Here is a 14,380-nt window from a genome sequence, read left to right on the forward strand (position 1 = left end):
CAAATAAGTTTGTAAATATGATATATATGTTTGCTCGCTTGTGACTTATATTGGGTGTGGGGGACAGGCTATAAGCAGGCCAGGTCGTTGTAGCCTAAGGTTTGGTTTTAGGACTAAGCTTTTCCCCACACCCTTGACTGATTGTATGATCTGGGTGGTACTCTCATGAGGAATCCAATTATGCCTTGGATAAGTGACTTTGTATCAGAGACTTCCTTGTTTGTATATTGGATTAAGGGATTTTGGTTTTCCACACTATAAAGTGGGACAGACCAGGAGCTGGCTCACTCAGTTCCTGCTATCACGATTGCAGGGGCTTCCCTGATCCCTTGCCCTTCATGGGAAAAGCTGGTTTCCTGCTTTTCCCTTGTCTTCTTTTGTGGTTTGCCTGTCTTGGTGAGACACCAATAAATAGGATGGCCCCCCATCCTCTGACTCTGCCATTTCTTTATCATCTGCCCGAATCCAATGGGAACCTGCATGTGAATGGCCACGATGGTGGCTCCTGGCCTTACAACTGGCGTAGTCAGCAGGATTCAGAGATTGGTATGGGGCCACCACCCTTGATGGGTGGGATAGAGTACTGGTTGCTGCTCTGGCTCCCCATGGCTGTCCTTTTAGGGGCCATGGGCTACATGTTTTTTACTCAAGAGGAAACCAACAGTTCTGTGCGAGAAGCTGCCCGAGGTCAAAAGCTTCAGTATGAATTGCAAATAGAACGGCAGAAAAGGCTGGAATTGGAGAGAGCACTGGAGAAGGAATTACGGGTTCGCGAGTTGCAGTTTACCCTGGAAGCTGAACGTTTTCACCGGCAGTTGTTGGAGAAACAACTGCGGATTCAAGAGCTCGAGTCTCAGCTTCTGGCCAAAAGCCAGCAGCCACAGGAGCCTAAACGGTCACCAAAGGAGCAGCAGCATCCGTGCCGGTGGATTGGCTTTGAATCAGCGGGAGCAGGCGCTTGTGACTCCTCTTCTGAGGATGAGAAGGCTCAGGCTGAAGCTGCCATACGCACACTGAGAGCCCGACCAGTTGTCGCCAAGAAGGTAAAAACCCAGCAACAAAGAGTCCCTCAGGGGCAGCCACAGCCTCCTGCCCAGGTAATGGAACACTCTGTGGTCCGGCCCTATACCCAGGCAGAGCTGATGGAGTTGGGGGCACAATTTAGGCAGAAACGTACTGAATCCCTGGTAACCTGGTTACTACGATTATGGGATATAGGGGTGGATGGCATCATGCTCTCCAGAACAGAGATGGAGAAATTGGCCGCCATTACCACACACTCTTCCTTGAGGCAGCATCTTCAGAACTGCCATGGCAACCCAGGAGACCATACCCTATTAGAATGGGTGATGGCCGCCATTCGTATGGTCTGGCAGAATGCTGGAGAATTGCCGGAGGCAATGAGTCGGTGGCAGTGCTACAGTGAGTTAGTAAAGGTCCTTTGGGAACTAGGTATGAAGAATGCTGTTTTCAACCCTGGGTCTCGTGGGCCAGACGAGGAAGTGTTTATGGCAAAAATGAGGGAATTTGTCCTTGCTAGCGCCCCGTCAGCCCTTTTTGGGTCACTTGTGGCTATCTTGGGCCCCTATGTGGGGCAGCCCATCAATGCAGTTACACAGATGGTAGCAGATTTGGGAGAGCTGGAGGCCGCTCAGGATCATAAAGCAGTGAGGGCTGCTGCCTATGTTTCCCCCCCAACTAACAAGGGAAACGGGCCTGTAAAGGTTACCCGAACGCAGATGTGGGTAGACTTGATTGCGGCTGGAGCAGATAAGGGGAAATTGGATGGCCAGTCTAATAAAATTCTTTTGGAGCTTTGGCGGCAGCTTAAACCGGAACAGAAGTTCCAGCCACTGAGACGAAAGGCCCCAGCAGCTACCAATAAAACGTTTGGTGCGCGCACAGCTCGGTTACAAGATTATATGATAGAGACGGCCGAGGGAGAGGGGAACTCCCAAGACCCATTGTACCAGTTTGAATAGGAAAAAGGCCGAGGGACCCGTCTAACGGGGATGGGTGGGGACCGGAGGCCACATGTGGAACTGGCTATCCACTGGTCCCCTTCCAATGTACAATGGGTGTTGGCCTTGGTGGATACAGGTGCAGAATGTTCCCTTCTCTATGGAAACCCAGAGTGGTTTGCTGGGACCCCAGTGGCCATTGACGGTTATGGGGGCCAAACTGTTCAAGTGAAGCCAATAACTATTCCATTGGGGATAGGGAGACTGCCTCCTAAGCCATATAAGGTGTATGTATCTCCTATTCCTGAATATATTTTGGGGGTAGATGTCTTGCAAGGACTGTGGTTGGAAACTACAGCTGGGGAGTTCCGGCTGTGGATCAGGGTTGTGAAGGCAGTATTGCGGGGACACGCATCACATTCCCCTTTGCAATTACCCGTCCCTCGGCGTGTGACTAACACCAAGCAGTACCGCCTGCCAGGTGGTTATGAAGAAGTCACAGGGACAATCCTCGAACTAGAAAAGGTGGGGATCATCCGGCCAGCACACAGTCCTTACAACTCCCCAGTATGGCCTGTGAGCAAAGCAGATGGAACCTGGAGAATGACAGTAGATTACAGGGAACTTAATAAAGTTGTTCCCCCTTTGCACGCTGCTGTTCCCTCGATAGCTAACATGATGGATCGGCTAAGCCATGAGTTGGGGACATACCACTTTGTGGCAGACTTGGCCAATGCTTTTTTCTCTATTGATATAGCCGCAGAGAGTCAAGACCAATTTGCCTTCAGTTGGGAAGGGAGACAATGGACCTTTACAGTGTTACCCCAGGGCTATTTGCATAGCCCCACCTTGTGCCATGGGCTGGTGGCTGCTGACCTGGCTAAATGGAAACAGCCAGAGGTAGTCCGCATGTACCATTATATTGATGATATTATGCTAACTAGTGATTCTCTTTCAGAATTGGAGCAAGCAGTCCCTACCCTGCTATCCCATTTGAAAGCATGTGGCTGGGCAGTTAACGAGAACAAATTACAAGGACCTGGGTTATCTGTTAAATTCTTGGGAGTTGTCTGGTCGGGTAAGACAAAAGTTATCCCTGACGCAGTTATAGATAAGATTCAAGCATACCCTGTGCCCACTATGGTAAAACAGTTACAGGAATTCTTAGGTTTGTTGGGGTATTGGCGAGCATTTATACCACATTTGGCTCAGTTACTACGCCCCTTGTACAACCTTATTCGAAAGGGGGTTTGCTGGGATTGGACTGAGCAGGTGCAAGGTTTATTTGAAGCTGCTAAGAGAGCTGTCAAGGTGGCACAGGCCTTGAATGTGTTTGATCCTGCCAGGCCCTGTGAGCTGGATGTTCATGTAACCTCAGAGGGGTTTGGATGGGGCTTGTGGCAGCGGACAGAGTGCCTACGGCACCCTATTGGGTTTTGGTCCCAATTGTGGAAAGGTGCTGAAGTTCGTTACTCATTAGTAGAGAAGCAGCTGGCAGCTGTGTATGCTGCCCTCCTGGCAACTGAGAGTATTACAACCACAACACCAGTTACAGTCAAGACAACATACCCTATTGCTGGATGGGTGAGAGATTGGGCAACTAAACCATGCAGTGGTATGGCCCAAATGTCCACCCTGGCCAAGTGGGGTGCCTACCTGCAGCAACGCTGTGCTCTTAGCACCAGCCCATTGAGGGCAGAACTGCAGGAAGTCTTGGGTCCAGTCAGCTATGCGACCTTAGAGTCAGGTGCAACTGGGGCTCAGGAGGCAGAACCTGAAGTCAGTCCCTACCAGGAGAGGCGGGTGCCCATCCCCGAGGATGCCTGGTATACTGATGGTTCCAGCAGGGGCCAACCTGCCAAATGGACGGCTATCGCCTTCCATCCGGCCACTGAGACTATTTGGATGGACATGGGTATAGGCCAAAGCAGCCAATGGGCAGAATTAAGAGCTGTTTGGCTAGTTGCCCATAATGAACCTTCACCTCTGGTAATCTGTACTGACAGCTGGGCCGTCTATCGTGGACTTACCCTTTGGATTGCTACTTGGCACATTAACCAGTGGATGGTAATGCACCATCCACTATGGGGTCAGGCTATGTGGCAGGACTTATGGGAAATAGGACACCAGAAGCAGGTGACAGTATATCATGTCACAGGGCATGCCCCTCTAGCCCATCCTGGGAATGATGAGGCAGATACGTTGGCAAGGGTGCGATGGTTGGAGACTGCACCTGCAGGTGATGTGGCACAGTGGCTCCACTGGCGCCTGCTCCATGCAGGACAGAAAACTATGTGGGCTACGGTTAAGGCTTGGAACTTGCCTGTGTCCTATGCAGAGGTACTTGTAGCCTGTGAGCAATGTGCAGTATGTTCCAAGGAACACCCTCGGAGACCACTGGTGTCGCCTGGACAGATTCAGAGGGGTCATGTTCCACTGACACGATGGCAGATAGACATCATTGGACCCTTACCAAAGTCAGAAGGGTACCAGTATGCAGTCACTTGTGTAGATACTGCCACCGGGCTGCTTGCTGCTTACCCTGCTCGTAACCCTGACCAGAGGGCAGTCATACAGGCTCTGGACCGCCTGAGTGCTGCATATGGGCGACCGCTGGTCCTTGAAAGTGACAATGGTACCCACTTCACTGGTTCAATGGTGAGGCAATGGGCTCAAAATCTGGGGGTGGACTGGAAGTACCATGTTCCCTACCACCCCCAGACTGCTGGTATCATTGAGCGGTATAATGGACTCTTAAAGCAGGGACTGCAACAGGAGGGGGGCTCCGGCTCTCTTACTGGATGGACACGCCGTTTATGGACAGTACTCCGGATTTTGAATGAGCGACCTCGATGGGGGAGGCTAGCTCCAGTAGAGGCCCTCCTGTATCGGACAGCTGCCCCCATTCAGTTGCAGATATGCACCAAGGACATTTTATTCAAGCCAGGTTTTGGACAGCAGGGCAACGTGCTCTTACCTGCTCCAACAGCCCTTCTTAAAGGACAACGGCTTCAATGGACTTGGCCCTGGACTATACAGGCCTCCCATCTGAGATGGGTGGCCTTGTTGGCACCATGGGGAAAAGGGCTAGAGGTGGACCTCCAGTTAACTCCTTGGGCAACCAGCACCTGGCCACCTAGGGTAGAAGTGTATTATCCCTTGAGCGCTCAAGGGGACAGCATTTTGAAGGGCACCTTTGTAATTTCTTTATGGCCAATAATGAGTTCTCCTATTTTACTACACATAGAACCAGCAGATGCTGGTGTATTGGCCAATAAGGTTTGGTATGCCCGCCCAGGGCGGCCTCTGGTGCCAGCTACGGTGCTGTCTGCAGACAAAACTCTGGCCTGTATTCTGCCAGAGGGAAAGGATTTGCCTCTCTTGGTGCCACTGACAGCTCTCTCATTTCGCCCATAGTTTTTGATCTGTTAATCCTATTGCTGTAGTTGGTACTATTTCTGTTTATGCAATGTATCCCACTCCTTGCACAGTGACCATCATGGAAGATGCTTGTGGTTTAGATTGTAAAGTGAGCAAAAGGGGTGGAATGTTGGTCAAATAAGTTTATAAATATGATATATATGTTTGCACGCTTGTGACTTATATTGGGTGTGGGGGACAGGCTATAAGCAGGCCAGGTCGTTGTAGCCTAAGGTTTGGTTTTAGGACTAAGCTTTTCCCCACACCCTTGACTGATTGTATGATCTGGGTGGTACTCTCATGAGGAATCCAATTATGCCTTGGATAAGTGACTTTGTATCAGAGACTTCCTTGTTTGTATATTGGATTAAGGGATTTTGGTTTTCCACACTATAAAGTGGGACAGACCAGGAGCTGGCTCACTCAGTTCCTGCTATCACGATTGCAGGGGCTTCCCTGATCCCTTGCCCTTCATGGGAAAAGCTGGTTTCCTGCTTTTCCCTTGTCTTCTTTTGTGGTTTGCCTGTCTTGGTGAGACACCAATAAATAGGATGGCCCCCCATCCTCTGACTCTGCCATTTCTTTATCATCTGCCCGAATCCAATGGGAACCTGCATGTGAATGGCCACGATGGTGGCTCCTGGCCTTACAAGGTCTCTTAGAGGTTCATCAGTCTTTTTGTACCTCTTTTAATTTTGCTGCTCCACTTCTGTGCTTATGTTTCTCTTTTCTTCTGAGATCAGATGAGATAGGGTGTGGTCAGGGTGGTATGGCCATAGGCTATCTTTTCTTCTAAATAACTGATCTGATCCTCTGCTTCATCCAGCCTGCTGTTTATTCCTTCTAGTGCAGTCTTCATTTCTGAGATTGTATTTGTCACTTCTGACTGGGGTTATTTTTTATGATTTAAATATTCTTTTGATACTTGTTATCTCTTTATTTAGGTTCTCACTATTACCATTTATTGTTGTTCTAAGATTCTTGAGCATCTTAAAAATTATTATTTTAAACTCTGTATCTGGTAGTTTGGTTACTTCCATTTCATTTAGTTCTTTTTGGGGGGATTTCTCTTGTTGATTCATTTGGGTCATGTTTCTGTGTCTGCCCATTTTGTCTGTGTATTAGGTAGTGCTGTCTGACTTTGAAAATGTGTGGTGTCTTTATGAAGAAGATGGGCTCAATGGTACTGACCTCCAGGCCACCTATTTTCTTTGTTCTAGAAATTCTTCTTGAGGGTATTATTTTTTTCTCTTGTTGTATGTGAGTATTGAATGCACTTAGTCTTTTCATTGGTACAGGTATTCCTTCAGGCTTGCTGGCTCTAAGGGTCAACTTTGATCATGTGTATTACACACTGTGCTATGTCTTTCCTGTTGGGTGTATTTATTCTCATAGTGTCTGGTGTTTACTAGACTCCTCCTTTGGGCATGCTGCTTGTGTAGCTAGCTGAGTCTAGGATTGATTCTGTCACTCATTACCAGTTGTGTTTGTTCTAGATCTTCTTGGGTTTACCTGTTATTTGTAACCCACTGTGGGATACCTATCTGCAGCTACTGCTGTTTCAGTTTGTGTTTTCTATGCCTGGGTAGTGTGTGTGTGGGGGGGGGGCTACCTCTGTATAAGGATCAGTTTCCTCCTGCTAAGAGATGACAGCAGTTCCATAAAAACCCCATGCTTTGCCTCCACATTTTACCTACTCTACCATGTCTTACAGCTGCCTGGTCTTCCCATAGCATCTTCTGTAGAAAGACTGTAATGTGGGCTCAGATTGGCCTCACCCAACCAACCCTTCTTCAGATTGCAAGCCCGTTTGGTTAGGGCAGCTGAGGTTGAGAATACAACTTTAGCGGAACCCCCTACTTCAGAGGTCTCTTGGTCAATAGCTCAGTACAGAAAATATAGCCCCTACTTCAGAACCTAATCTCTCAGACACTGCTGGATACTCAAATTTTATTTCTCCCTCACAAGGTGAGCAGTAAGTTCAGATTGAGTGATGCCAACAGTCTCTTTTGCAGAAGTTCTTAAAATTGGTGAGACCTGGTCTCAGGAGGGAAGACTGAGAAAGCCCTCTCCTGGGACTGACTGTGCCCCCCTTGAAGGTGGCTAAGCCTTTCATCCAGATCCAACAATAGGTTCACAGGGACCCACACTTTAAATTCCCATGCCCCAACCCTCTCTCCCTTTCCACTGTAGAATTGAGCCCAGCAAAGCAGGATATCCAGCACCCAGGCCACCTGACTGTGAAGCTCCACTCTATCCAATGCATACAAGCTGCTGTGCTGGTACTGATCACAGAAAATTGAACTCACTTCAGCTGGAGCAGGTGTGAGGAGTCTTTCTTTTGGATACTTTAGTAAGGGATGTTAGGTCCTGAACCAATGCTTTCTGCAGCTGTGCCAGCCTTGGGTCTCCCTGGCAGGAACCCATCACAGACCAGTGGGAGACACTGCCCGTGACTAGCCCTCAGCAACCTTCTTGGAGCTATAAGCAATCCAGAGTTTGTGGCTGCCTTTGCTGGGCCCAGGTTCTCATGGAAATACCAAGATGCATACCTAGGCTAGCATTTACCCACTCTGGGCCTGAGGGAAAGCCCACTTAGAAGGTCAAGGTTCACAGATATCAACCTCTTACAGCTTCTGTCTGCTGGCTGCTTGTTGGGCTCAGCCACTGGAAAAAAATCTCTGTTAGAGTAGAGCCTGAGGTAATTCAGAGATTAGGAAGGGTGGTGGGTGTGGCTCTGCCTCTAGGCTCCACATGTCAGTCTTTTCAGACTTTTTTCACAGACCTCAGTAGGGTCTGGTCCCAGGGGTCTGGTAAGTGTGGCCTCTGAGACCCTGATATGGGGTCTGCCTGCAGTCTGGACAGTTTCTACTGAGTTTCCTGTGAGGAAGAATCACCATTCTTAAACTCAGGATCATGTGGTGGAAAACTCAAGCCTCAACACCAAAAAACTGAATCACTTATGTGCTCCTGCTTCATCGCTTCTCAGTATGACCCAGTCTCCATGTCTAGGGCAGGAGAGACTCCTGAGGCAGAGCAGCTGCTTCTCCCCAGGCTGATGCACTCAGAGGGGACTGTTCCCCCCAAGAAAGATGGTGACTGCAGTATTGGAGAATGACTCAGCATAGGGGTTCTGGTTGCTGTCCCCCACAGTGTTCTCTCTGGGCCTCCACGTTACACTCTCCTTATGCAACTTTAGTCCTCTTAGCTCTCCCTCCACTGGACCACCAGGTAAGTGGTTGTGCACAATATTTTTTGTGCTGGCCCTTTAAGACAGAGCCTATGTCTCTGAGAGCTCCATCTTTTTCTCACAGACAGAAATTCAGCTCCTTTCTCCCCTAATAGCTTTGTGGACATGTCTTCTAGGCTCTGAGGCTCTAGGCTGGGGCTCCTAGCCTAGTGGTTAGAACCCAACCTCTCAGCCCAACCCTCTCTACAATATGTGTCCCTTCAGATCCTCTGACACTACTAGCCCCTGGAAGCGGGGCACCCCTTTTCACATCTGCCCTTTCTACCAGTCTTGGTGTGGCTTCTTCTGTGATCCTTCATTACAGATGCCTCATGTTTAGTCCAAAGTTGGTTTTTCTAGATGATTGTTCTCAAATTAAGTTGTAATCCAATTTGGTCCTGGGAGATGACAGTTAGAATATTCATCTACTCCGTCGCTATCTTGGAACTCTCTCTCTTTTTCTGTTTGTCTCATTTACTTAGCATAATATTCTCAAGGTCCACTCATGTTGTTGTAAATGGTAAGAAGTAATTCTTTCTTAAGGTTGATAATATTCCATCATAAGTATATACCATATATTTATCCATTAATTGACTGATGGACACTTAGATTGCATCCATGTCATGATTATTATAAAAAATGCTGCAATGAACATAGGGGTAGACACATCTTTTCAAACAAGATCAAGCATGTTTAGGATGGTATGGCTGTAGACTAGACATACCTTTTCAAATTAGTGTTTTCATTTTCTTTGGATAAATATTCAGAAGTTGAATTGCTGGATCATATGGCAGTTTTATTTTTATTTTTTGAGAACCTCCATACCTGTTTTCCAAAGTGGCTGCACCATTGCAGTATACATTCCCACAAACAGAAAGAGGTTCTCCTTTATCCAGATCTTTTTGTACAATAGCAATTCTGACGAGTGTGAGGTGATATGTCACTGTGGTTTTGATTTGCATGTCCCTGATAATTAGTGATGCTAAGCATCTTTTCTTATGTTTGTTTGCCCTCTGTACATCTTCTTTGGAAAAATAAATCTATTCAAGTCCTCTGCCTATTTTTCAACTGGGTGTTTTTTTATATTAAGTTGTACAAGTTTATTTTATCTTTTAGGCACACACTCCTTTATAGATGTATGCTTTGCAAATATTTTTTCCCCTTCAGTAGGTTGCTTTTTTCTTTTGTTGATGGTTTTCTTCACTAGAAAAAACTTTTTAGTTTAATGTAATCCAATTTATTTATTTTTGTTTTTGTTTCCCTTGCCTGAGGAAACTGGTTAAAAACATATTGCTAAGACCAATGTCAAATAGCTTATTTTCTACTTTTCTTCCAGGAGTTTTATAACTTCAAGTTATACATTCAAGTCTTTAATTCATTTTTGGATTTATTTTTGGACGTGGTATGAAATAGCCAGTTCAATTCTTTTGTTTGTAGTTTTCTGGTTTTCCCAACACCATTTATTGAAGAGACTGGCCTTTCCCCATTGTACATTTTATTTCTTGCTTAATGACAGTCTTAGTCTGAGAAACGCATTGTTAGGTGATTTTGTCATTGTGTGAATATCATAGAGTGCACTTATACAAATCTAAATGTTATACCCTACTAGACATTTAGGCTATATGGTATAGCCTATTGCTACTAGTCTACAAGCCTGTACAGCATGTTACTGTACAAAAATATGAGATTAAATAAAGCACAAACATGATGCAATGAAGGGTCAAGTAAACACAAGGTGTATGAGCCTGCTGCCAATGCAACACAGCATACTACAGCAAACATTTTTATAAACAGATAAAATACACTAAATAATAAAACACAATATAGTAAATGCACAAACAAGTACCATGTCATTTATTTTCAAATATTATGTACTGTATATAATTGTTTGTGCTATACTTTTATATGACTGGCAGTACAATAGGCTTGTTTACACTGGCATCATGACAAATACATTGTGCTAAAATGTTGTGATGGCTACAATATGACAAGGCCATAGGAATTTTTCAGCTCCATTATAATCTTATGGCATCACCATCATATGTGCAGCATGTCATTGCCCAAAATGCTATATGGCACATGAATGTATATTCCTGTATTCTTTGTCACAGATTAACCATATATGTGCCAATCATATATGTATGAGTTTATTTCTGGGCTCTGTTTTCATGCCACCTCCATATTGTTTTGATACCTATAGATATGTAGTATAGTTTGAAATCAGATAGCATGAGAGCTTCATCCCTTTTCATCTTTCTCAAGTTTACTGTGACTATTTGGGGTCTTTTGAAATTTTACACAAATTTGAAATTTTATGATCTAGTTCAGTGAAAGTGCCAGTGATATTTTGGTGGGGATTGCAAAAAATCTCTAGATTTCTTTGGATAACATGAATATTTTAACAATAGTAATTCTTCCAATCCATGAGCACAATATGCCTTTCCACTGAGTAGTATATTCAATTTCTTGCATCAAGGGCTTAAGTTTTCAGTGTGCAGGTCCTCCACCTCCTTGGATAAGTTTATTACTAGGTATTCTATTATTTTTTATTCAATTGTAAATGGTATTGATTCCTTAATTTCTCCTTCTGATATCTCATTACTAGTGTATAGAAATGCAACCAATTTCTGTATATTAATCTTATATTCTGAGACTTTACAGAATTTATTTATTAGTTTTAATAGTATTTTAGTGGTGTCTTTAGGATTTCTTCATATACAGCATCATGGCATTTCAAATAGTAACAGGTTTTTTTTTCATTTAGATGTTGGTTTTTTTCTTGCTTAATTGTTCTGGCTAGGACTTCTAATACTATGCTGAATAAAAGTGTCAAAACTGAGCACTTATATCTTCTTCCTGATCTTAGAGAAAAAGCATTTAGCTTTTCACTGAGTATAATGTCAGCTGTGGATTTGTCATATACGAACATTATTATGTTGAAGTATGTTCCATTTATATCCACTTTATTGAGAGTTTTTATCATTAATAGATGATAAATCTTGTCAAATACTTTTTCTGCATCTATTGAAATAATTGTGTGACTTTGATTTTTCATATTGATAATGTGGTTTTTTGTGTTGATTGGTGGATGTTGAACTATCCTTGCATGCCTTAAATAAATTCTATTTGATCATGATGTATGATACTTAAAATAAATTGTTGACTTCAGTTTGCTAATATTTTGTTGAGAGATTTTGCTTTTATGTTCATCAGGAACACTAGTCTATAATTTTCTTTTTTGTATGATATCTTTGTCTGGATTTTGTTATCAGGATGTAGTTTGCCTCATAAAATGACTTTGAAAGCATTTATTTTTCTTTAATTTTTTTGAAATAATTTGGAAAGCATTAGGTTTAATAGAACTCACCTATGAAGTCATCTGGTCTTAGACTTTTATTTTTTTTAGAGTTTTCTAATTGCTGATTCAACTTCATTATTTGTAATCAGCCTCTTCAGATGTTCTAGGTCTTCATAATTTAATTTTAAAAGGCTGTATGTCTCTAAGTAATTAATTCATTCTTCTAAGTTTTTCAGTTTATTCCTGTATAATTGTTCATATTAGTCTCATATAATCTTTTGTATTGCTGTGGTATCACCTCTAACAGCACCTTTTTCATTTATTATTTTATTTATTAAATTCTTTATAATTTTCTTGATGAGTCTGTCTAAAATTTTATTAACTTTTTTTAGCTTTCTGGTGGATCAGGAGCAAGCTGTGGAGGATCCTGGAGCATGCTGCCCCTGGGCTGCCTGGGCGATGGCTGAGCTATGGCAGGTGTGGGGATAAAAAGGCAGACAGGGGAACTCCATGCCATGGTTGCTCTTGGAAGATGGAAGGAGCTGGTGTGGCCCCAGGGCACTCTGTGGAAGCCTGGCTAGCTGACTCAAGCCTGGATTATGCTGTTCCCTGCCTTATCAAGGTGATAGCAAGGGAGTCTCTAATATTACTCTCTCTCCTTTATTTCTCTGTTAGAAAAATAAAAAATGAACAACAGTGCCTTAATTTGTGGTTATTTTGACAAAGATGATAGCCAAATAATTTTTAAAGTTGAAGTCTAAATGTAATACAATGTTTTTTTCATTTACAATTTCATCTTAAATTAGATCTATTTTGTCAAATAAAAAGATAGACATAAATTCTAAGGGTCATTTAATGATTTGTACTGGGGGAAAATATGGATATTTATGAAAAAGAGCTTAATTTTTCACATGACTGTAAAGGATATGGGGTATAAAACTCCTGGAAATGTTTCAGTAATAAGCAAATATGTTTGGTTTGGAAATGTCTAAAGAATGAAGGTACTATAACATTAGGCAAGATTAGATGTCCCAGTCTGCTCCTTTCTTGAATACTTGCCTTACTTTGTGACTGAAGACAAGAAAGAACATAAAATTCAATCTTTTTATTAACAACTGGATTCATTAAGACTATTGACTAGTCCTCAGGCAGTTTACCTCTAACCTGTCAGACAATAAGGGCTCTAGCCAACCTCTCAAAAAGAGGACCAAATAGGCCTGAGTCTAAAGAGAAAAAATACAGAAGGCTTGATGTATGGACAATGTAGAAGGATTAAAAAGAAAGATTAAATCCGTTTATATTCCATTGTGTCAATCACATTATCTTTTGGCTCAACCCACAGTGTCTTATAAGAGTGTCCTGGGAAAAAGGAGATAAGACGAAGGAATATGTCAATGAGTGGTGTTTTCTAAGTATCTTCAGAATCAAATAAAAGAGAATAGGAATGCTAGTTAAGGGAAAAAATGGAGTATGGTGCCTACTGAAGTTAAACAAAAAATTGCTAAGCCGATTTCATAAACTAGAACCCTCACCACTGTCCTTACCTGGGAGTCAACATGATGACGAGACACACAGAAACAAATTATCCACTGGACATGGAGAATGAATGACCAGAGAATGAGTGAATTATGTCTCGGGTGTCAAAAAATAAAAATAAAAAATATGACGTAGAAAAAAATTGATAGTCACAATAGATTGCATACATACATAGGACTTTGAGTCCCTTGAACTAATAAGGAAAAATTTGAATAGATTATTTCTAGCTATTTTTGCTTGTGACAGTTGAACCAGGGTGATACAATTTTACTATTTTATTGGGAACCTATTGTATGGAACAGCCAGGGCACAAGGGAAAACATTAATGAATTTTACAATAATACTACAGCAAGGAAAGGAAACAGAAAATTGAGGACAAAATCTCCTCTTATTTTGATGTTTTGCACAAAGTCATTTATGGGGTGGTATATAAAAATCATGCTGAAGTTTCATGATTTGAAAATGTAGGTATTGTAATAATCAACAACTAAACCTAGGAGACTTTTTTGGTAAAGCATTTGCTTTGACTGCTGAATTTGAAAATAAAATAAACTTATCCAGTTTTGAGTTCTTCTCACAAGTCTATTTTGTTATACCTTTTAGTTCTCCAAACTGATTATAGTAAATCATAAAACCTAACTTTTATCATGCCTGATGATTTAACATGCTTATGGTTAATTTTTTCAACTTAGGCAATTGCCTCATCTTTTGAGAAGGCACAATTTAGTATAAGTGACAGAACCATTTCTCATGTGGCTCTTTTTAATATTCGTGCCTAGATGACTCTTGCACTTCTTATCATTTCCACTATAGTAGTCAAATATATGCAGAAATCTGGTTTCCTTTATGAATTTAATGGGACAGAGTTTGGAAAATAAATCAGTTTGACAAATGCATCTTTATTGGATTTTATGACCATATCTATAACTCTTCATG

Source organism: Saccopteryx leptura, chromosome 9 (assembly GCF_036850995.1).
Source record: "Saccopteryx leptura isolate mSacLep1 chromosome 9, mSacLep1_pri_phased_curated, whole genome shotgun sequence".
NCBI classification, from domain to species: domain Eukaryota; kingdom Metazoa; phylum Chordata; class Mammalia; order Chiroptera; family Emballonuridae; genus Saccopteryx; species Saccopteryx leptura.